Source organism: Scyliorhinus torazame, chromosome 10 (genome assembly GCF_047496885.1).
Source record: "Scyliorhinus torazame isolate Kashiwa2021f chromosome 10, sScyTor2.1, whole genome shotgun sequence".
In the NCBI taxonomy this organism is placed as follows: Eukaryota; Metazoa; Chordata; class Chondrichthyes; order Carcharhiniformes; family Scyliorhinidae; genus Scyliorhinus; species Scyliorhinus torazame.
The window spans coordinates 129426858-129451999 of NC_092716.1; the positions used below are offsets into that span (position 1 = coordinate 129426858).

The following is a 25142-nucleotide window of genomic DNA, read 5'->3' on the forward strand; positions in this document are numbered from 1 at the left end:
TGTGGGAGGTACTGGGATGGTTCGGATTTGGGCGGGGCTTTGTTGACTGGGTTAGGTTGTTGTATCAGGCTCCTGTTGTGAGCGTACGGACGAATAGGACAACATTGGGCTTTTTCAGGCTGCATCGGGGGATGAGACAGGGAAGCCCCCTCTCCCCACTGTTGTTCGCGTTAGCCATAGAGCCACTGGCAATTGCGCTGAGAGCCTCAAGGGGCTGGATGGGGCTAGTCCAGGGGGGAGTGGATCACAGAGTCTCGCTTCACGCAGACGACCTGCTCCTGTATGTATTGCGGTCCAGGCAAGGAGAGGCGACTGGAGGAACTGCCGTTTAGGGTGATAGGGGGAAGCTTTCGGTACCTAGGCATCCAGGTGGCACGGGAATGGGAACGGCTACACAAGTCAAATTTGGCCTGATTAGTAGACCAAATGAAGGATGATTTTCGGAAGTGGGACGCGCTCCCATTGTCACGAGCTGGGAGGGTGCGGACAGTGAAAACGAGGGTCCTCCCGAGATTCCTGTTTGTGTTTCAATGTCTCCCCATCTTTATTCCACGATCCTTTTTTAAACGGGTCAATAAGGTAATCACTGGCTTTGTATGGGCGGGTAAGACTCCGTGAGTAAAAAAGGGGATGCTTCGTGGAGCCGGGGGGGGTGGGGGGGGGGGGGGGGGGGGGGGGGGGGGGGGGGGGGGGGGGGGGCTGGCGCTGCCGAACTTCAGTAATTATTATTGGGCAGCGAATATAGCCATGATCAGGAAGTGGGGGGAGGGTCAGTATGGGAGCTTTTGGAGGCGGCCTCATGCAAGGGCACCAGTTTGGGGGCGTTGGTAACGGCGCCTCTGCCATTCCTGCTGGCATGGTACTCCACCAGCCCCGTCGATGGCAGCCCTGGGGATCTGGGGGCAACGGAGGAGGCATGTGGGAGTGGAGGGAGCATCGGTGTGGTCTCCAATCTGTAATAATCACCGGTTCGCCCCGGGAAGGATGGATGGAGGGTGGCAGAGAGCAGGGAGGATATGTTTATAGAGGGAAGCTTTTCTTGCCTGAGGGAGCTGGTGGAGAAATTTGGATTGGCATGGGGAAATGAATTTAGGTACCTGTAGGTGCGGGACTTCCTGCGCAGGCAGGTCTCAACCTTCCCGCTCCTACCACCAAGGGGCATACAGGACAGGGTAGTTTCTAGAATATGGGTGGGGAGACGGGAGGGTCTCTGACATTTACAAGGAACTCATGGGGTCAGAGGAGACGCAGACTGAGGAGCTGAAGCGCAAGTGGGAAGAGGAGGTGGGATGAGAGATAGAGGATGGTCTCTGGGCGGACGCGTTGAGTAGAGTCTTAAGGGGCAGCACGGTAGCATAGTGGTTAGTACAATTGCTTCACAGCTCCAGGGTCCCAGGTTCGATTCCCGGCTTGGGTCATTGTCTGTGCGGAGTCTGCACGTTCTCCCAGTGTGTGCGTGGTCCTCCTCCGGGTGCTCCGTTTCCTCCCACAGTCCAAAGATGTGCATCCAAAGGTGAATTGGCCATGCTAAATTGCCCTTAAGTGTCCAAAATTGCCCTTAGTATTGGATGTGGTTACTGGATTATGGGGATAGGGTGGAGGTGTGGCCTCGGGCAGGGTGCTCTTTCTAAGAGCCGGTGCAGACTCGATGGGCCGAATGGCCTCCTTCTGCACTGTAAATTCTATGTCTAAATTCTATGTCTATGTCCACAACATGTGCCAGGCTCAGCCTGATACAATTCAAGGTCGTTCACCGGGCCCACATGACAGTGGCCCGGACAAGCAGGTTCTTTGGGGTAGAAGATAGGTGCGCAAGGTGTGCGGGAGGGCCAGTAAACCATGTCCATATGTTCTGGGCATGCCCGAAGCTTAGGGGATTCTGGCAGGGGTTTTGCGGAGGTCATGTCCAAGGTGTTAAAACAAGGGTGGCACCGAGTCCAGAGGTGACGATTTTCGGGGTGTCGGAAGACCTGGGAATCCAGTAGGAGAAAGAGGCAGACGTCCTAGCCTTTGCTTCCCTGGTAGCCCGGAGACGGATTCTATTAGCTTGGAGGGACCCAAAGCCCCCGACGACGGAGGACCTGGCTAACTGACATGGCTAGCTTTCCCTGTCTGGAGAAAATCAAGTTCGTCTTGAGAGGATCACTGTTAGGGTTCGCCCGGAGGTGGCAGCCGTTCATCAACTTCTTTGCGGAAAATTAACCGTCAGCAGAAAGGGGGGGGGGGGGGGGGGCTGGGGGTTAGCTTAGTTTAGAGTAGAGGGTTAGTAAAGGTGGTACCTGTAAGGGAGGGAGATGGCTTTTGCACTATGTTTATAAATTCATGTACATTGTTTATTTTGTTGTTGTTGTTGTAAAACCATAAATACCTCAATAAAATGTTTATTAAAAAAAAATAAGCGGGTAGCATTCGGGATGCGGAGTATAGACGCGGACCACAGAACTGGGATAACGTGGAGTTTGTTAGACGGGTACTGGGGAAGATCCCAGACCTAGATTTGCATCGAATGATTATGGGGGGGGGGAAAGATTTCAACACGGTCCTGGACCCAAGGTTGGATTGTCGAGTTCTCGGTCTGGGAAGGTATCAGCTATGGCAAAGGAGCTTCGGGGGTTCATGGAGCGCATAGGGGCAGGTGGATCCATGGAGATTTGGGAGACCGAGGAGTAAGGAGTTTTCATTCTACTCCCATGTGCATAAGGTGTATTCCCGGATAGACTTCTTTGTGATGGACAAAACACTGCTGGCTGAGGTGGTAGATGCTGAATTTTCAGCAATCGTGGTGTCAAACCACGCCCCGCACTGGGTGGACTTGCAAGTTAGCGAGGGAAAGGCCCAGCGCCTGCAATGGAGGCTGGATGTGGGGCTGTTAGCAGAGGAGGAGGTATGTGAGCGGGTGAAAGAGGTCATTCGGGGATATATAGGGCCCTGAGGGCGACTGTCCGAAGGCTGTCAGCTGCCCAGTGTCGGGAGCGCAGGGTGCACGAGGCGCTCTGTAGCGGGGTGCAGGGCTCACTCGTGTCTGACATTGTCGCCCCTCACCCCCTCTGGGGAATCCGTAACCTGCCACATCATAATTGAAGGTTCTTTTATTTTTCTGCCTCCGGAGATAGTTCAGGCAGTGCCCTATTGGACTCCCCCCTCCACCAACACCCCGACTCCCTCCCTCCCCAGCACCCTCCATTCCCTCTCTCCCCACCACCCCCTTCCTTTCCCTTCTGTTGGTACTGAGGCAAGGGTATCTGGTCTCTCCAGCTTAAAGTTTAGTGCTTGTACCATTTGCTTTTTGTAGAAATGTGTTATGAACTGTTAATAATCAGAGTATCCAACCCCCCCCTCCCCATACATTGGTACTGAGGGGAGTGTACCCTGTTTCTCCAAGGCATAATTAGCGTTTGTACCGTTTGGTCTTGTATATATTTTTTACTGTTTTAATAAAAAGATATATGGGGATCAATGACACGGGTGAGGTTATGGCGGGGGTGATTTGGGAGGCACTGAAAGCGGGTATTAGGGGGAAATTCATCTCAATTTGGGCCCATAAGGAGAAGGCTGAGCCGGCGGAGTTGAACAGACTCATAGGCGAAATTTTACAGGTGGACAGGAGGTACGCGAAGTCTCTGGATGATGGGCTTTTGAAGGAGCATCAGAGACTGCAGCTGGAATTTGGGGGGGGGGTTTGTATCCGGCGGGAGTAAATGATGTGTTTCAGGAGTTTTATAGTAAATTGTATAAATCGGAACCCCCAGCTGGGGAGGAGGGAATGAAGCGATTTCTGGGAGGGCTGGAGTTCCGAGATTAGATGAGGAGTTGGTGGAGGATTTGGGAGCCCCAATTGAGCTTGGGGAGGTTATAGACGGATTGGGGGCTATGCAATCGGGTAAAGCTCCGGGACCAGACAGATACGCGGTGGAGTTTTATAAAAAGTTTCCTGAGCTGTTGGGGCTGCTCCTGGTAAAGGCTTCTTTTTAAAAACGCATTTTATTCAAACATGTATCAAAGTAGGTTACAGCAAACAAACACCCTGGGAAACATTCTTCCCAACAATCAACTGTACAGATTTTTCTCCTTTTTCATCCCCCCCCCCCTTCCCCACCCCCCTGCAATGAACAGCTCCTCAAACACAGTCACAAACATCCCCCACCTTTTCTCAAACTCCCCTGCTGAGCTGCTTAACTCATACTTTATCTTCTCTAACCGCAGGAAGTCATACAGGTCACCCAACCAAGCTGCTACCCCCGGTGGTGATGCCGACCGCCACGCCAGCAAAGTTCGTCGCCGTGCAATCAGAGGCGAAGGCCAAGACATCGGCCTTCCTCCTCTCCATGAGCTCCGGCTTCTCTGAAACCCCAAATATCGCCACCAAAGGGTCCAGGTCCACTCCCTCCTCCACTATCCTGGTAAAGGCTTTTAACGAGTCAAAGGAGCTGGGAGTGCTCCCCCCCCCCCCAAGCTCCCCCCCCCCCCCCCCCCCCCCCCCTCCCCCCGTTATCGCAGGCATCGATTTCCCTTATTTTGAAGCGGGGTAAGGATCCGGAGAGCTGTGGCTCGTGTAGGCCAATCTCCTTGTTAAATGTAGATGCAAAATTGCTGGCAAAGATCTTGGCCACACGCATAGAGGATTGTGTTTCTGGGGTATAGGGGAGGACCAGACGGGATTTGTTAAGGGATGACACCTGACGTCCAACATTATGCGGCTCCTGAATGTAATAATGATGCCCGCGGAGGGGCACGAGGTCGAGGCGGTGGTGGCCATGGATGCAGAAAAGGTCTTTGATCGAGTGGAGTGGAAGTACTTGTGAGATGTTCTGGGAAGGTTTGTTATATCAGGCACCGGTGGCAAATGTGAAGACAAACCGGGTTTGATGAGAATATTTTAGTTTGTGCCAGGGGACAAGACAGGGGTGTCCACTCTCCCCACTACTGTTTGCCCTGGTCATAGAGCCTATGGCAATGGCGCTGAGAGCATCAAACATGTGGCCGGGGATAGTGAGGGGGGCGGGGGGGGGGGGGGGGCGGGAATGGAACATAGGGTCTCGATCGATGCGGATGATTTGCTCCTTTTATATCACAGACCCTTTTGGGGGGGGGAATTGCAGGAATTAGGGGGACACTAGAGGAATTTGGCCACTTCTCAGGTTACAAACTGAATATGGGCAAGAGCGAGGTCTTCACGATCCAGGCAAGGGAGCAGGAGAGGAGATTGAGGGAGATGCCGTTCAAAGTGGTGGGAGTTTTAGGTTCCTGGGGAACAAGTGGCAAGAGACTGGGGTCAGCTTCATAAACTAAATTTGGGCAGGTTGATTGAGCAAATGAAAGGGGACATCCGCAGGTGGGACGTGCTCCCGCTGTCATTGGCGGGGAGGGTACAGACTGTGAAAATGACAGTCCTCCCGAGATTGCTGTTCATGTTTCATTGTCTCCCAATCTTCATCCCCAAGGCATTTTGTAGGAAGATAAATGCGGCGATCCCGGGTTTTATATGGGCCAGGAAAGCCCCAAGGGTGAAGGTCCTTCTTGAATGGGGGCGCGGGGAGGGGGACTTGGCCCTTCTGAACTTCATTAATTACTACTGGGCGGCTCATAGATCGATCATTAGGAAATGGGTAGTGGGGGAGGGGTCGGTGTGGGAGCGAATGGAGGCGACATCTTGCAAGGGCACGGGTTTGTTAACAGCACCTCTGCCGTTCTCGTCAGCTCGGTATTCCACAAGCCCATTGGTAGTGGCAGCCCTGTGTGGGGGCAATAGAGGCAGCACATGAGACTGGAGGGGGCATCAGTGTGGTCACCGATCTGTGATAACCACCGGTTCATTCTGGGGGTGTGGGATTTTGTTCGGAGGCAGGTCCCGAGCTTTCCTTGCCTCCACTAAAGGGGCTACAGGATAAGGTGTGGGGAGGGGAGGGTCTCGGAAACATACAAGGAACTGATGGAGTGGGAAGGGGTCCCAATCAGGTAGGTGAAGAGGAAGCGGGAGGAAGAGCTGGGAGAGAGAGAGGCATGGAAGGGACGGATAAGGGCAGGGAATCTAATGTATGGGTCGTCAAAGGTTTAGGGATGGGGGGACTTGGGTGTGTTATTGCGGGGTTCTTGCGTGTGTTGGATCTCTCTGTTTAAAATGTTAAGTATGTTAACATTAATCATGCCTCAATAATATATTTTATTAAAAAAAATAAAAGCCCAACTAACTCAGATGAGGGAAGGAATCCTGCCACCTTGACTTGGTCATTTGACTCCAACCCACAGCAATGAGGTTGACTCTTAAATGAGCTCTGAGACACCCGAAGCACGCCAGTTAGTTGTATCTAACCACTAAAATGTCTCAAAGGGATGAAATTGGACAGAGCAACTGGGCCAGAAATGACAACGACAAACCCAGCCCCGACGACCCTGCAAAGTCCTCCTTGTTAACGTCTGGGCTTGTGCCAAAGTTGGGAGAGCTGTCTCACAGACCGGACAAGCAACAGCCTGACACAGTCCCACCCGCAGGACAGACGCAGCAGAGGTGGCGGTGGCACAGTGGTATACAGTCGGAAGGGAGTTGCTCTGGGAGTCCTCAACATCGACTCTGGACCCCATAAAGTCTTATGGCATCAAGTTAAACATGGTCAAATAAATCTCCTGCAGCACGGTAGCACAGTCGCTTCACAGCTCCGGGGTCCCAGGTTCGATTCCCAGCTTGGGCCACTGTCTGTGCGGAGTCTGCACGTTCTCCCTGTGTCTGCGTGGGTTTCCTCCGAGTGCTCCGGTTTCCTCCCACAGTCCAAAGATGTGCAGGTTAGGTGGATTGGCCATAATGCATTGCCCTTAAGTGTCCAAAAAGGTGAGTTGGGGTTACTGGGTTACGGGGATAGTGGAGGCGTGAGCTTGAATAGGGTGCTCTTTCTAGGAGCCGGTGCAGACTCGATGGGCCGAATGGGCTCCTGCACTGTAAATTTTATGATTCTATGCTGATTGTCTCACCATACCCCCTCAGCAGGTGAACCAGTACTCCTCCATTTTGAACACCACTGGAGGAAGCATCGAGGGTGCAAGGGCATACAAGGTACCCTGGGTGGGAGACTTCAATGTACAACACCAAGAGTGGCTCGGGAGTACCATGACTGACCAAATTCATTGAATCTGAAAGGACATACATACTAGAATGGGTGTGCGGCAGGTGGTGAGATCTCCAACAAGTGGGAAAAGCCCACCTGACCTCATCCTCACTAAGCTGCCTGCAGATGCATCTGTCCATGATAGTATCAGTAAGAGTGACCACCGCACAGTCCTTGGAGGGATGAAGACCCATCTTCACGTTGAAGATATCCTCCATCTTATTCACCAATGCACGAAATAGGACAGACTTCAGACAGATATAGCAACTCAAGACTGGGCAAAATATGACAGTGCGGGCCATCGACTCAATAATATGTAATGCCATGGGCCAGAAAATACCCCACTGCACCAATGCCAACAAGCCTCGGGATCAACCCTGGGTCAATGAAAAATGAGGGCATGCTATGAACATGGGACGGCACATTGGCATAGTGGTTAGCACTGCTGCCTCACAGCGTCAGGGACCGGGTTCAATTCTGGCCTTGGGTGACTGACTGTGTGGAGTTTGCACCTTCTCCCCTGTCTGCGTGGATTTCCTCCGAGTGCTCCGGTTTCCTCCCACAGTCCAAAGATGCGGGGTTATAGGGTTACGGGGATAGGACAGGGGTGTTTCAGAGGGTTGATGCAGACTCAATGGGCCAAATGACCTCTTTCTGCACTGTAGAAATTCTATGGTTCAAACAGCACCGACACAACTAAAATGTTTTGTGAAACTGCTGAAGAAACAACACAGGACCACTTGCGGCCAAACAGCACAAGGAGCCCGTGACAGACACCCCCTTGATTTCACGATTCAAGATGGCGCCGGAGCATGGCGATCCTCTGCGAGCTCTCTCAACCAGACCCCTTTAATTTATCACTTATCACCGTTCTGACCGACTAAAACTCTTTTCCACTTCCTATATAATTAGTAATAACGCTCTTCTATGTTATCTTACTATTCATTTTGCCTACATACATACCCTTGGTCGCAGAAAAATATCAATCAATCCTCGCCGCAATAACACGCAGACACTCCCTCCTGGTCACAATAACCCACAGATACTCCCTCCTGGTCGCAATAACCCACAGATATTCCCTCCTCGCCGCAACAACCCACAGACACTCCCTCCTCACCGCAACAACCCACAGACACTCCCTCCTGGCTGCAACAACCCACAGACATTCTCTCCTGGCCACAATAACCCACAGACATTCCCTCCTGGCCGAAAAACCCCACAGACATTCCCTCCTGGCCGCAATAACCCACAGGCATTCCCTCCTGGCCGCAATAACCCACAGACACTCCCTCCTCGCCACAATCACCCACAGGCATTCCCTCCTCGCCGCAACAACCCACGGACACTCCCTCCTGGCCGCAATAACCCACAGGCATTCTCTCCTGGCCGCAATAACCCACAGACACTCCCTCCTCGCCACAATAAACAGACACTCCCTCCTCGCCGCAACAACCCACAGACATTCCCTCCTCGCCGCAACAACCCACAGACATTCCCGCCTTGCCGCAAGAACCCACAGACATTCCCGCCTCGCCGCAACAACCCACAGACATTCCCTTCTGGCCGCAATAACCCACAGGCATTCTCTCCTCGTCGCAACAACCCACAGACACTCCCTCCTGGCCGCAATAACCCACAGACATTCCCTCCTGGCGGCAATAACCCACAGGCATTCTCTCCTGGCCGCAATAACCCACAGACACACCCTCCTCGCCACAATAAACAGGCACCCCCTCCTCGCCGCAATAAACAGACACTCCCTCCTCGTCGCAACAACCCACAGACATTCCCTCATCGCCGCAACAACCCACAGACATTCCCGCCTTGCCGCAAGAACTCACAGACATTACCGCCTCGCCGCAACAACCCACAGACATTCCCTCCTGGCCGCAATAATCCACAGACACTCCCTCCTCGCCACAATAACCCACAGACACTCCCTCCTCGCCACAATAATCCACAGGCATTCCCTCCTTCCCGCAATAACCCACAGACACTCCCTCCTCACCGCAACAACCCACAGACATTCCCTCCTGGCCGCAAAAACCCACAGACATTCCCTCCTGGCCGCAATAACCCACAGACATTCCCTCCTGGCCGCAATAACCCACAGGCATTCCCTCCTGGCCTCAATAACCCACAGGCACTCCCTCCTCGCCACAATAACCCACAGGCATTCCCTCCTCGCCGCAACAACCCACAGACACTCCCTCCTGGCCGCAATAACCCACAGACATTCCCTCCTGGCCGCAATAACCCACAGGCATTCTCTCCTGGCCGCAATAACCCACAGACACTCCCTCCTCACCACAATAAACAGGCACCCCCTCCTCGCCGCAATAAACAGACACTGCCTCCTCGCCGCAACAACCCAGACATTCCCTCCTCGCCGCAACAACCCACAGACATTCCCGCCTTGCCGCAAGAACTCACAGACATTCCCGCCTCACCGCAACAACCCACAGACATTCCCTCCTCGCCGCAACAACCCAGACATTCCCGCCTTGCCGCAAGAACTCACAGACATTCCCTCCTCGCCGCAACAACCCACAGACACTCCTTCCTCGCCGCAACAACCCACAGACATTCCCTCCTCGCCGCAACAACCCACAGACATTCCCGCCTTGCCGCAAGAACTCACAGACATTCCCTCCTGGCCGCAATAATCCACAGACACTCCCTCCTCGCCACAATAACCCACAGACACTCCCTCCTCGCCACAATAATCCACAGGCATTCCCTCCTTACCGCAATAACCCACAGACACTCCCTCCTCACCGCAACAACCCACAGACATTCCCTCCTGGCCGCAAAAACCCACAGACATTCCCTCCTGGCCGCAATAACCCACAGACATTCCCTCCTGGCCGCAATAACCCACAGGCATTCCCTCCTGACCTCAATAACCCACAGACACTCCCTCCTCGCCACAATAACCCACAGGCATTCCCTCCTCGCCGCAACAACCCACAGACACACCCTCCTGGCCGCAATAACCCACAGACATTCCCTCCTGGCCGCAATAACCCACAGGCATTCTCTCCTGGCCGCAATAACCCACAGACACTCCCTCCTCACCACAATAAACAGGCACCCCCTCCTCGCCGCAATAAACAGACACTGCCTCCTCGCCGCAACAACCCAGACATTCCCTCCTCGCCGCAACAACCCACAGACATTCCCGCCTTGCCGCAAGAACTCACAGACATTCCCGCCTCACCGCAACAACCCACAGACATTCCCTCCTCGCCGCAACAACCCACAGACATTCCCGCCTTGCCGCAAGAACTCAGACATTCCCGCCTCGCCGCAACAACCCACAGACATTCCCTCCTCGCCGCAACAACCCACAGACATTCCCGCCTCGCCGCAACAACCCACAGACATTCCCTCCTGGCCGCAATAACCCACAGGCATTCCCTCCTGGCCGCAATAACCCACAGACACTCCCTCCTCGCCACAATAACCCACAGGCATTCCCTCCTCGTCGCAACAACCCACAGGCATTATCTCCTGGCCGCAATAACCCACAGACACTCCCTCCTCGCCACAATAACCCACAGGCATTCCCTCCTCGTCGCAACAACCCACAGGCATTATCTCCTGGCCGCAATAACCCACAGACATTCCCTCCTCGCCGCAACAACCCACAGACATTCCCGCCTTGCCGCAAGAACTCACAGACATTCCCTCCTTGCCGCAACAACCCACAGACACTCCCTCCTCGCCGCAACAACCCACTGACATTCCCTCCTCGCCGCAACAACCCACAGACATTCCCTCCTGGCCGCAATAACCCACAGACACTCCCTCCTCACCGCAACAACCCGCAGACATTCCCTCCTGGCCGCAATAACCGACAGACATTCCCGCCTTGCCGCAACAACCCACAGACATTCCCTCCTGGCCGCAATAACCCACAGACACTCCCTCCTCGCCACAATAACCCACAGACACTCCCTCCTCGCCACAATAACCCACAGGCATTCCCTCCTGGCTGCAATAACCCACAGACACTCCCTCCTCACCGCAACAACCCACAGACATTCCCTCCTGGCCGCAAAAACCCACAGACATTCCATCCTGGCCGCAATAATCCACAGACATTCCCTCCTGGCCGCAATAACCCACAGACACTCCCTCCTCGCCACAATAACCCACAGGCATTCCCTCCTCGCCGCAACAACCCACAGACACTCCCTCCTGGCTGCAACAACCCACAGACATTCCCTCCTGGCCGCAATAACCCACAGGCATTCTCTCCTGGCCGCAATAACCCACAGACACTCCCGCCTCGCCACAATAAACAGGCACCCCCTCCTCGCCGCAATAAACAGACACTTCCTCCTCGCCGCAACAACCCACAGACATTCCCTCCTCGCCGCAACAACCCACAGACATTCCCGCCTTGCCGCAAGAACTCAGACATTCTCGCCTCGCCGCAACAACCCACAGACATTCCCGCCTTGCCGCAAGAACTCACAGACATTCCCTCCTGGCCGCAATAACCCACAGACATTCCCTCCTCGCCGCAACAACCCACAGACATTCCCGCCTCGCCGCAACAACGCACAGACATTCCCTCCTGGCCGCAATAACCCACAGGCATTCCCTCCTGGCCGCAATAACCCACAGACACTCACTCCTCGCCACAATAACCCACAGGCATTCCCTCCTCGTCGCAACAACCCACAGACACTCCCTCCTGGCCGCAATAACCCACAGACATTCCCTCCTGGCCGCAATAACCCACAGGCATTCTCTCCTGGCCGCAATAACCCACAGACACTCCCTCCTCGCCACAATAAACATGCACCCCCTCCTCGCCGCAATAAACAGACACTCCCTCCTCGCCGCAACAACCCACAAACATTCCCTCCTCGCCGCAACAACCCACAGTCATTCCCGCCTTGCCGCAAGAACTCACAGACATTCCCTCCTCGCCACAACAACCCACAGACACTCCCTCCTCGCCGCAACAACCCACAGACATTCCCTCATCGCCGCAACAACCCACAGACATTCCCGCCTTGCCGCAAGAACTCACAGACATTCCCGCCTCGCCGCAACAACCCACAGACATTCCCTCCTGGCCGCAATAACCCACAGACACTCCCTCCTCGCCACAGTAACCCACAGACACTCCCTCCTCGCCACAATAACCCACAGGCATTCCCTCCTGGCCGCAATAACCCACAGACACTCCCTCCTCACCGCAACAACCCACAGACATTCCCTCCTGGCCGCAATAACCCACAGACATTCCCGCCTCGCCGCAACAACCCACAGACATTCCCTCCTGGCCGCAATAACCCACAGTCATTCCCTCCTGGCCGCAATAACCCACAGACACTCACTCCTCGCCACAATAACCCACAGGCATTCCCTCCTCGTCGCAACAACCCACAGACACTCCCTCCTGGCCGCAATAACCCACAGACATTCCCTCCTGGCCGCAATAACCCACAGGCATTCTCTCCTGGCCGCAATAACCCACAGACACTCCCTCCTCGCCACAATAAACAGGCACCCCCTCCTCGCCGCAATAAACAGACACTCCCTCCTCGCCGCAACAACCCACAAACATTCCCTCCTCGCCGCAACAACCCACAGTCATTCCCGCCTTGCCGCAAGAACTCACAGACATTCCCTCCTCGCCACAACAACCCACAGACACTCCCTCCTCGCCGCAACAACCCACAGACATTCCCGCCTTGCCGCAAGAACTCACAGACATTCCCTCCTCGCCACAACAACCCACAGACACTCCCTCCTCGCCGCAACAACCCACAGACATTCCCTCCTCGCCGCAACAACCCACAGACATTCCCTCATCGCCGCAACAACACGCAGACATTCCCGCCTTGCCGCAAGAACTCACAGACATTCCCGCCTCGCCGCAACAACCCACAGACATTCCCTCCTGGCCGCAATAACCCACAGACACTCCCTCCTCGCCACAATAACCCACAGACACTCCCTCCTCGCCACAATAACCCACAGGCATTCCCTCCTGGCCGCAATAACCCACAGACACTCCCTCCTCACCGCAACAACCCACAGACATTCCCTCCTGGCCGCAAAAACCCACAGAAATTCCCTCCTGGCCGCAATAACCCACAGACACTCCCTCCTCGCCACAATAACGCACAGGCATTCCCTCCTCACCGCAATAACCCACAGACACTCCCTCCTCGCCACAATAAACAGGCACCCCCTCCTCGCCGCAATAAACAGACACTCCCTCCACGCCGCAACAACCCACAGACATTCCCTCCTCGCCGCAACAACACACAGACATTCCCTCCTCGCCGCAACAACCCACAGACATTCCCTCCTCGCCGCAACAACCCACAGACATTCCCGCCTTGCCGCAACAACCCACAGACATTCCCTCCTCGCCGCAACGACCCACAGACAGTCCCGCCTCGCCGCAAGAACCCACAGACATTCCCGCCTTGCCGCAAGAACCCACAGACATTCCCGCCTCGCCGCAACAGCCCACAGACATTCCCTCCTGGCCGCAATAACCCACAGGCATTCCCTCCTGGCCGCAATAACCCACAGACACTCCCTCCTCGCCACAATAACCCACAAGCATTCCCTCCTCACCGCAACAACCCACAGACATTCCCTCCTGGCCGCAATAACCGACAGACACTCGCTCCTCACCGCAATAAACAGACACTCCCTCTTCGCCGTAACAACCCACTGACATTCCCCTTACCCTAATAACCCACAGTCCCCTCACTCTACTAACCCACAGTCCCCCTCACTCTAATAACCCACAGACAGTCCCCCTCACTCGAATAACCCAGACAATCCCCCTCACACGAATAACCCACAGACAGTCCCCCTCACTCTAATAAGCACGGTAGCATTGTGGATAGCACAATTGCTTCACAGCTCCAGGGTCCCAGGTTCGATTCCCGGCTTGGGTCACTGTCTGTGCGGAGTCTGCACATTCTCCCCGTGTGTGCGTGGGTTTCCTCTGGGTGCTCCGGTTTCCTCCCACAGTCCAAAGATGTGCAGGTTAGGTGGATTGGCCATGCTAAATTGCCCTTAGTGTCCAAAATTGCCCTTGGTGTTGGGTGGGGTTATTGGGTTATGGGGATAGGGTGGAGGTGGGGACTTTGGGTGGGGTGCTCTTTCCAAGAGCAGGTGCACTCGATGGGCCGAATGGCCTCCTTCTGCACTGTAAATTCTATAAATTCTATGAATAACCCACAGTCCCCCTCACTCTAATAACCCACAGTCCCCCTCACTCTAAAATCCGCAGACAGTCCCCTCACTGCAATAACCCACAGACAGTTCTCTCTCACTGTAATAACCCAGACACGCCCCCTCACTGCAAAAACCCATACACTTATGTGAGTCTATCAGTAAGGGACAGTGTATGTGTGTGGTGAGTGTTCTGTGAGCTGTAATACTGGATTTAGTGTGAGTCGATCACAGAGAGGGTGAGGCTGTGTGTGTGTGCACGTGTATGGAGAGTGCTCTATTAGCTGTAATACTGGATAGTGTGAGTCTATCACTGAGAGGCTGTGTGTGTGTCTATGTGTGCGTTTGCCTTTGGAAAGTGCTCCGTGAGTTGTAATACTGGGTACAGTGTGCGTATGGAGAGTGCTCTGTGAGCTGTAATTCTGGATACAGTGTGAATCTATCACTGAGAGGCTGTGTGTGTAGATAGTGCTCTGTGAGCAGTCACACTCGGTGGTAATGTTAGAGTGGGGGATATTCTGGTCCATGAGTTGAGTACAATTCTGCTGCTGCTAATGGCCCACAGCGCCTCCTTGCTTTTCTGTCATTAAGTTGCTGGACCTTCCATTGCCTTTACCCAGAACTGGATAGGAATCATTTTTGGATCAGAACAGAATTGGATCTGAATCTGTCATATTTGGTTCGGTCGTCTTGCCATGAACACGATGGACACATGAACATCCGAATTAGGAACAGGAGGAGGCCACTTAGCCCCTCGAGGCTGCTCCGCCATTCAATGAGATCTTAACTAATCTGATTGTAACCTCAACCCCACATTCATGCCCACCCCGATAACCACCCACCCCTTTGTTGATCAAGAATCTGTCCAGCTCTGCCTTAAAAATATTCAAAGATTCTGCTTCCACTGTGTTGTGCGGAAGAGAGTTCCAGAGACTCTCAGCTTTCAAGAGAACAAATATTTCTCCTCATGTCTTAAATGAACAATCCCTTATTTTTAAACAGTGACCTCTAGTTCTATACTCTCCCACAAAAGGAAACATCCTCTCCACATTCACCCTGTCAATACCCCTCAGGATCTTAAAGGTTTCAATCAAGTGGCCGCTTACTCTTCTAAACTCCAGTGGATAGAATTCTAATCCTCCCAACCTTTCCCCTTAAGACAACCTAATAATAATAATAGCTTATTGTCACAAGTAGGCTTCAATTAAGTTACTGTGAAAAGCCCCTAGTCGCCACATTCCGGCGCCTGTTCAGGGGGGCCGGGACGGGAATTAAACCCGCGCTGCTGGCTTTGTTCTGCATTGCAAGCCAGCTATTTAGCCCACTGTGCTAAACCAGCCCATTCCTGTGTGATGAGTGTAGAAATTTCAGAGGTATTGTATTATATGTATTTGGTGCTGTAAGGGTTAAAATCCTGGGTTAGTGTGCTTGTGACTGAAGCAGTCATGCTTTTAAGAATCCAAATTTAATAGGCAGCAGATACCTTTTGGACTCTAAAGATGTGGGAATCTGAACATCTGGACTACCCCCCCCGCCACCATTACTTTTTGCTTCCCTTGGCTTACCCTATTACAACCCCATCCCTCCCCCGCAGGGCCATCTGTCATTTCTTGTTCAGTTTTCCTGCCACTAAACTCCTCTCTTAACACATGCTGCTATCGTACCTTTATGCCACTATTAGCACTTCCTCAGTCCTTAATGGCACTATTAACACCCCATATTTCTCGTGTCCATGACATCTTTGTCAATTGCTCCTTAGCTCCCACCTATCACTGATGTTCCATTCTGGCCCACCCCCCAACTATATCACTCACTATACTTCTATTCTGTCAAAGGGTCATCTGGACTCCAGACACTAACTCGGTTTCTCTCTCCACAGATGCTGTTGGACCAGCTGAGTTTATCCGGCATTCTGTTTTTATACCCAAGAAACAATCCTATTGTGCTGAAGTGCCAAACCACAAGAAACTGAATCAGTACAAACATACAAAGAAATCCTAACTTATAGAAGTTGTTTATACTACTTTTATGTATACGTTAACTATCATTAAAACATTCCCTTGTTAAAAACTTACTTAGGTCTTAGCTTTGTGCCATTTTTAATGGGAGGAACATTGCTGCTCCTTTGGTTCAAATGGGAAGAGTGCTGCTGGATTCTCATATTGGATACACACGTGTGCATTCTTGTCCCCCTCCAGGTCCGACTCACCCCCCAAAGCCACTCTCACTGCCGTTCCATCTCCACGCTTAGCCTGACCGATAGTTTTGTGCTGTTTCCAGCTCGTTCAGAAGTTAGATTCTGATGAACCGAGCCTCTGACTGGGTGAGCTCGAAACAGCATGGAATACAAATTTTATCAATCAGCCTGACCTGCCGCAAAACCTGTCGGCGGCTCCAGCAGAACCCCAGTGGTGCAATAGTATTGTCACTGAACTGGTAATCCAGTGACCCAGGATACTGTTCTGGAGACTCGGGTTCAAATCCCACGATGGCAGATGGTGCAAATTGAATTCAATAAAAATATGCAATTAAAAGTCTAATGATGACCATGAAACTATTGCCAATTGTCCTAAAAACCCATCTGGTTCACAAACGTCCTTTAGGGAAGGAAATCTGCCATCCTTACCTGGTCTGTGACTCCAGACCCACAACAGTGTGGTTGACCCTTAACTGCCCTCTGAAATGGCCGAGCAAGCCACTCAGTTCAAGAACAATTAGGGGTGGGAAGCCCAGCCCAATGACGCCTACATCCTATGAACGAACAAAAAAAAGTGTTCTGCAGAATCCAGTTAGGGAACCACTGCTGTTCACAATGTCAATTTATCAGCCAACTGCATTGTTAAAACAAGTGATAGGCATTGGCTCACCTTCAGTCACAGCTGAATACGTGGAGTGGGAGGTACTCGGACAGTCTATCACTCTGCTGAGCTCTAAGAATAAACCTGCGCAAAAAAGACGAGCTTTCTGCCACAGAATGCACATGGAATTAAAACAGTCCTCAGATGTGGTCTCACTAGTGCCCTGTACAACTGAAGCATAATCTCACTACTTTTGTATTCAAATGATAACATTCTATTAGCTTTCCAATTACTTGCTGTACCTGGATACCAGCCTTTTGTGATTCACGCACTTGGACATCCAGATTTCTCTGCATCTCAGGGCTCGGCAAACTCTCACCATTTAGATAACATGCTTTTTTATTCTTCCTCCAAAATGGACAATTTCACATTTGCCCATGATATACTCCATTTGCCAGATCTTTACCCACTTAACCTCTCTATGTTCTTTTGTAGCCTGCTTATATCTTCCTCACAGTTTACTTTCCTACTTTTGTGTCTTCAGCAAATTTAGCAACCGTTCCTTCATCCAAGTCATTTAAATAAATTCTAAGATGTTAAGGAACCAGCACTGATTCCTTGTGACGATCATTACAAACTGCCAACCAGAACTTTACACATTTATGCAGATTGTTTCCCGTTAGCGAGTCAACCTTATACCCATGCCAATCTTACCCCCTACACCAACACCCTTTGATGTGGCACCTTATGAAATGCTGTTAAAGATGAACCTGGGGTAGGATCTGTAAAGATTTAATCACCTGCTAATGGTCGCATTCCAAGCATTGTTTGGCATCTTTGAATTTGTCGATATATATGTTTCTGGAACATACCTCTTCATTCACCTGAGGAAGGAGCAGCGCTCCGAAAGCTAGTGACATCGAAACAAACCTGTTGGACTTTAACCTGGTGTTGTAAGACTTCGTACTGTGCTCACCCCAGTCCAATGCCGGCATCTCCACATCATCGTTAAAGATGAAAGGGAGGTTGTTTTGTTGGGAAAAGGTGTAAAGCGTTCACACTTATAGACAATGGTAACGGCACCTGTGTTTACAGTGGTTAATCTACTCGTCACCAAAGTCCCAGGAAGATGTTGAGAAAGTAAGGTTGTAAAGTTATGCTTTAAACAGTCTATTTAATTCCAAGATTGAACAGAGCCAGGATTTCAAGGATAGCCGATCAGCATTTCAACTTGGATACAAAGCTGTGGAGATGGGCTTTGACAGGGGGAAGAGACCCAAGGAACTATCGTCAGATTGGGTTGAAGGTTTTCCTAAAAACATATGATTGAACCTCAAAGAGTTAGTCTGCCAGAATCCAGGAGAGAGAGGAAGTTCCTCTGGTTCATTGGGCAGGAATGGAAGTGGGAGCGACACGGATTGAAAAGCACAAATTTGTGAGGATTTGAAACGAGGCTAGAAGTTTTGCATAGCTAGATTCACTAGAAGGAGAATCATCAAGAAAAACCCTCACTGTGAAAGAGAGTTTGAAGATTAAAAGTTTCCACTGCTGCAATAGGAAAGGAACAGAAGTAAATCTTCAAGAGCAAAGATTCAATTTGGACTGGGTCCAGAAAATCACCAGTGTAAAGTATACCTGGGAAGAGAGTTATTTTGTAGTCTTTTTCTATTTGTTCATAGGACGTGGGCGTGGCAGGCTGCGCCAGCATTTATTGCCCATCTCTAATTGTCCTTGAGGGGGCAGTTAAGAGTCAACCACATTGCTGTGGAGTCATGTATAGGCCAGACCAGGTAAGGATGGATTTCCCCTCCCTAAAGGACATTAGTGAACCAGATGGGTTTTTACAACAATCAACAATGGTTTCATGGTTTACATTAAGCTTTTAATTCCAGATTTTTATTGAATTCAAATTTCACCATCTGCAGTGATGGAATTTGAACCTGGGACCCCAGAGTGCTCTGGGTCTCTGGATTACTAGTCCAGTGGCAATAGCACTATGCCAATGCCTCCCGAAGTGGAAAGTTTTGTTCTGCAATTTAAAGTAAAAGATGTCTACAAAAATAATCAATAGTGGACGGCATGTTGGCACAGTGGTTAGCACTGCTGCCCCAGAGCACCAAAGGGCCGAGTTTAATTCCAGCCTTGGGTGACTGTCCGTGTGGAGTTTACACTTTCTCCTTGTGTCTGCGTGGGTTTCCCCCAAGTTCTCCGGTTTCCCTCCACAGTCCAAAGATGTGCAGGTTAGGTGGATTGGTCATGCTAAATTACCCCTTAGTGCCCAAAATGTGGTTACGGGGATAGGGTGAGGGAGTGGGCCTCGGTAGGGTGCTCTTTCAGAGTCGGTTCAGACTTGATGGGCCGAATGGCCTCCTTCTGCACTATAGGGATTGTATGTCTTTAGCCTGTGTTTTACAGTAAAGCATTAAAGCATTAAAGCATGAAATCGGGTCATGTCATTCTCACAGTTGCCAACTTGAGGTTTGAAGTTGCTTTCTTAAAGTTATTGGCAGGCATCTGAAATTCAGTGTCTTAATAATCTCAAAATGCATCAATCATTGAGTTGTCGATTCTTTGTGACACCACAGAATGTCCCAATTATGCCATGAAGGCTGCTCAAAATGTCTGCTTCTACAGGAACTTTTTAAAGGTACCAAACATCTACTCCTAAAGGGAGTCTTTGTCTGAGAGCCAAATCCCAGTTAAGACCAGGAATCTGTCCATATGTGCCGTCTTAAATTGCTGGATTGTATTAAATACCAGTGAGAACAAGGAATTTCTAAATTGAATTATTTCAATTCTTTATAATCTGTTGAAGTAAATGATATATTCCTCTGTGGAATAGACAGCACCTTCCAAACCCATGACCTCTACCATCTGGAAGGACATGGGCAGCATATAGAACATAGAACAATACAGCGCAGTACAGGCCTGGGGCTCAGCATTCTCCTCCACAACATTATCTTTTTCCTGAGTGAATACTGACGAAAAATATTCATTTAGTATCTCGCCTATCTCTTCAGACTCCACACACAATTTCCCATCCCTGTCCTTGACTGGTCCTACTCTTTCCCTAGTCATTCGCTTATTCCTGACATACCTATAGAAAGCTTTTGGGTTTTCCTTGATCCTTCCTGCCAAATACTTCTCATGTCCCCTCCTTGCTCGTCTTAGCTCTCTCTTTAGATCCTTCCTCGCTACCTTGTAACTATCCATCGCCCCAACCGAAACTTCACACTTCATCTTCACATAGGCCTCCTTCTTCCTCTTAACAAAAGATTCCACTTCCTTGGTAAACCACGGTTCCCTCGCTCGACGCCTTCCTCCCTGTCTGACCGGTACATACTTATCAAGAACACGCAGTAGCTGATCCTTGAACAAGCCCCACTTATCCAGTGTGCCCAACACTTGCAGCCTACTTCTCCACCTTATCCCCCCCAAGTCACGTCTAATGGCATCATAATTGCCCTTCCCCCAGCTATAACTCTTGCCCTGCGGTGTATACTTATCCCTTTCCATCATTAACGTAAACGTCACCGAATTGTGGTCACTGTCCCCAAAGTGCTCTCCTACCTCCAAATCCAACACCTGGCCTGGTTCATTACCCAAAACCAAATCCAACGTGGCCTCGCCTCTTGTTGGCCTGTCAACATATTGTTTCAGGAAACCCTCCTGCACACACTACAAAAAACGACCCATCTATTGTACTCGAACTATATCTTTTCCAGTCAATATTTGGAAAGTTAAAATCTCCCATAATAACTACCCTGTTACTTTCGCTCATATCCAGAATCATCTTCGGCATCCTTTCCTCTACATCCCTAGAACTATTAGGAGGCCTTATGTCTGGGAACACCACCACCACCTGGAGATTCCCCTCCAAGTTACTCAACTTCACTGCCGCTAGATCAAAATCCTGGAACTCCCTCCCTAACAGCACTGTGGGTGTACCTATGCCATAAGGACGACAGCGGTTCAATAAGGCAGCTCACCAGCACCTTCTCAAGGGCAATTAAGGATGGGCAATAAAGGCTGGCCTAGCCGGCGAAGCCCACACCCTGTGAATTATTTTTTTTTTTTTAATTGAAATCTATCAAAGTCTGACCATGCCTTGCAGACATCCAACGTTCTGGTAAATTTCACCCTTGAAACCGAGCAGAAGAACAAAACCTTCCTCAGTATCCCACTGACAGGTTTCCAGCTCACAAAATACTTTCCTTCTGAGCAAACCGCTGCTAAGAAGCGACAATGCCAAGGCTATCTCTTATTTCCTCTTTGGTAGGGGCCTAACACGTGTCCACTATTCATTTAATTCTTCCACAGCTCAGAAGGTTCAGACTCTGATAACATCAGTGGGTAACCAGACCCCGACATTTCACACTTACATTCCGCAGCTCTTCATAAATGCTGCTCGCATTGGAATCATCAGTCTATTAACAAAATCTTTGTTCCCAACCTTCACCTTCAGACAACCATTCTCTGCCAACCCTGTTCAACTCCTGACAGCTAATTGGTGAAGGAGGCGATCAGAGGTCAATTGTTACTCAGTTTTGGATTTGACAATGTGAAACATTACAAATTCTTAGCTCCTCACAGTGAAACCCAATGTTAGTGTTTCTTTATACCTGCACAACTATTCATCTAATGAATGCCTCCCACTTCCACAACTTCAATTTATCGAATTAACAATGACCCCAGGAGCTGTCGACCTTCAGCTCGGAGTCTCCTCCTCAAGTGACAAAGGAAGAATTTCATAAGAATCTGAAACCAAAGCCTTGTTTTGGGTCAGAACGCTGCACTTTGAGAGGTCAAAGTAATGTGGACATTGATTACGTTTCCCTTGTCACCAAACCGTATATGCTGCCAACAGCTTAAAAAAAACCATAGTTAGAAAGTTAAAGTAGTATCCACATAACAGAATCCTTGTTTCATTTAAACCAAAATTAAGGTCCAAAACTGCTTCATACAAATTCACTCTGGGCAATGGTCAACAAGTAACTGGACACCAGCCGTCCCTGCCAGCCATGGGAACATATTTTAAGAACGCTTACCTTGAAGCCCTCCTTGAGTCACTTTCACTGCTGCCTTCTTTTGCTCACTCACGGCACTCTGTACCTTTGAAGAAAACAAGAAATTTAATTCAGAAAGAGTCAGAAACTGAAAAAAAAATTCAGCACCACACGGTCATTCCGTCCCACACCGGGTTACAGAGACAGCAGCTACAACTCGCTGGTTGCAGTGTACATGCTATGTGCACAATCCAGCAAAGCTGCTGTTCCTTACATTATCCGGTTGTAAAAACAAATGGCACGTCTTGGAGCAATGTTGCTGTTTTGCAGTTTCTGTTTTTAGTTCAACCACTTTGCACAAAGTCACAAGTTTGCAGATGTAACCCTCAACCGAGGGACGTTTGTAGGACTGATGAATTGGATGGTCTGGCGCTACCCCACTGATGGGGGATGGCTGGCACCGCAACGCCGATGGTGGTGAGAACCGCACCGTAATGCCGATGGGGGCAGGGGGCTGGCAGCGCAATGCCGGTGGGGGCAGGGGGCTGGCAGCGCAATGCCGGTGGGGGCAGGGAGCTGGCAGCGCAATGCCGGTGGGGGCAGGGGGCTGGCAGCGCAATGCCGGTGGGGGCAGGGGGCTGGTAGCGCAATGCCGGTGGGGGCAGGGGGCTGGCAGCGCAATGCCGGTGGGGGCAGCGGGATGGCAGCACAATGCCGGTGGGGGCAGCGGGCTGCACCACCCCTTAGGGGCAGCGCCACCCCGGCGAAGGGGGCAGCGCCACCCCGGCGAAGGGCGCAGCGCCACCCCGCCGACGGGGGCACGCCACCCCGCCGACGGGGGCAGCTCAACACCACCGACAGGGGCAGCGCCACACTGCCGATGGGGGCAGCACCACACCCCCGATGCCAGGCTGCACCACACCCCCGATGCCAGGCAGCGCCACACTGCCGATGGGGGCAGGGGGCAGCACCTCACTGACGATGGGGGCAGCACCACACGACCAATGGGGGCAGGAGGCAGCACCTCACTGTGAATGGGGGCAGGGCAGCACCACACTGCCGATGGGGGCGGGGGGCAGCACCACATTGCCGATGGGGAGGCGGGCAGCACCAGCCCACCGATGGGATCAGGGGGCTGCATCACACCGCCGATGGGGGCAGTGCCACACCATCAATGGAGGCATCACATGGGAGCTTTCCACCAGTACCCACTCCCCAGTTTTATCTCCCACCCCCAGGACCTACATTCCCTAGCTACAGTATCCCAGAGCCCTCCGCCAAACCCGTCCCCCACACGTCAGGACCACAAAAACTCAGCATCCCCGACCTCCCCCTCAAATCCTACAGCATCTCCACCATCCTCAATAGCCCCCAAACCAATAGCATCGCCAATCATCCTCACTACCTCCCGCCCCCCCCAGTGCCCCTTGCAGTCCCCAGTAACCCCACTCCCGCAGTGCCTCCATCCCATCCCGCCCAGTGCTACCCACATTCCGTACCCTCCTACCCTGCTCGCTCCCCCGGTTTATTCACCCACCCGGTATCTTATCCTCTCCTCACTCCGCTCTCTCTCTCGGTTCTGACAAGAAGACGCGCTCAAAATGGCCGAACTTCCTCTCCCAACAAGCAGCCGGCAATTCGGGCCGAGGCCGCGGGCGGAAGTCCCGTCCTGGACACCCAAGATGGCGGAGCAGCCCAGCCGCTGGACACCCAAGATGGCGGAGCAGCCCAGCCGCTGGACACCCAAGATGGCGGAGCAGTATGAAATGGGAAAGTGAAATGAAGGGAAATTCAATCACGTTTCTCTCTGTCATCTTACAAAAACAATTTTCACAGCAGTGCTATCTTAACTAGTTGCTGCCATTTGAAGTGGCTAGGGAAGGTTTTAGAAATCTGGGGATATGTTAACAAGGGAATGGGCCACGATGTATCAGTAGAACTTGACAACACTAGTGGAAGAGATGAAGGAGGACCTTAAGAGATGGGACACATTGCATTTGACGTTGGTGGTGAGAGTGCAGGTCATAAAAATGAATGTGTTACCAAGGTTTTCATTTGTCTTCCAGGCCGTCCCAATCTTTCTCCCGAAGTCTTTCAGAAATTAGAGGCAGTAATGTCGGAATTTGTATGGCCAAGGGTAAAGAAGGCTCTTTTACAAAGGCGGAGACAGAAAAGCGGGTTGGCACTCCCGGACCTGCTACAGTCTTCCTGGGCAGTTAATGTGAAGATGATGATGAGGTGGTGGTGGGGGAATGAGGGAGCAGAGTGTAATAGGATGGAAGAGGAGTCCTGCAGGGGATCCAGCCTGAGAGCCTTGATGGTGGCCCCTCTATGCCGTTTGCCCCAGCGAAGTACACAGAGAGCCCGGTAGTGCAATCGATGGTCAAGGTATGGAACTGAGGAGACACTTTAAGTTGGGGGGAGTATCGATGTTGACACCGCTGTGCGGGAACAACAGGTTTAAGCCTGGGGTGATAGATGGGATGTATTGAAGATGGAAGAAGGTAGGACGGGAGAGGGTGAGGGACCTGTACCTGGAAGGACAATTTGCGAGTCGGATGAGCTACAAGAAAGGTTCGAGCTGCCAAGAGGGAGTGAGTTCAGGTATCTGCAGGTACGGGACTTTGTAAAAAAAGAGTGGAGTATGGTTCCCATGCTGCCTGGGTATACTCTGCTGGATAAATTGATACTCCCAGACTAGCCTGGAAAGGGCAAGATTGGGGACATATATGGGTCGGTCGGGAGGCTCGGGGCAAAGATTAAATGTAAGTGGGAGGAGAAGCTGGGGAGCAAATAGATTGGGGTCTGTGGTGCAAAGCTATGCGTAGGTGAACTCCACTTCTTGCGCGCGGGTGAGCCTGATCCAGTTTAGGACTGCACAGAGTGCACATGACTCGAGCACGACTGAGCTGGTTCTTTCGTGGGTGATTGATGTGTCTGAAAAATGTGGGTGGGGCTGGTGAACCGTGTGCACATATTCTGGGGTGTGAGAAGCTGGCAAGATACTGGGAAGTGGTGTT

The 25142-nt window shown here is 51.6% G+C and overlaps 1 protein-coding gene across 6 annotated transcripts in view; it reads right to left on the reverse strand.

Annotated features, from left to right (window-relative positions):
• LOC140430920 (CUGBP Elav-like family member 1) overlaps nucleotides 1-23778 on the reverse strand; it is a 192197-nt gene extending 168419 nt beyond the window's left edge. For 5 of the 6 annotated variants that reach the window (XM_072518727.1, XM_072518724.1, XM_072518725.1 and 2 more), the window contains exons 1-2: nucleotides 23660-23778; nucleotides 22165-22228 (exon numbers count right to left, since the gene is read on the reverse strand). The gene's annotated coding sequence lies outside the window, so the exon portion shown is untranslated. The remainder of the gene's footprint in view (nucleotides 1-22164; nucleotides 22229-23659) is intronic. The other variant, XM_072518722.1, reaches the window with a different exon arrangement.
• Nucleotides 23779-25142: the final 1364 nt, after the last annotated feature.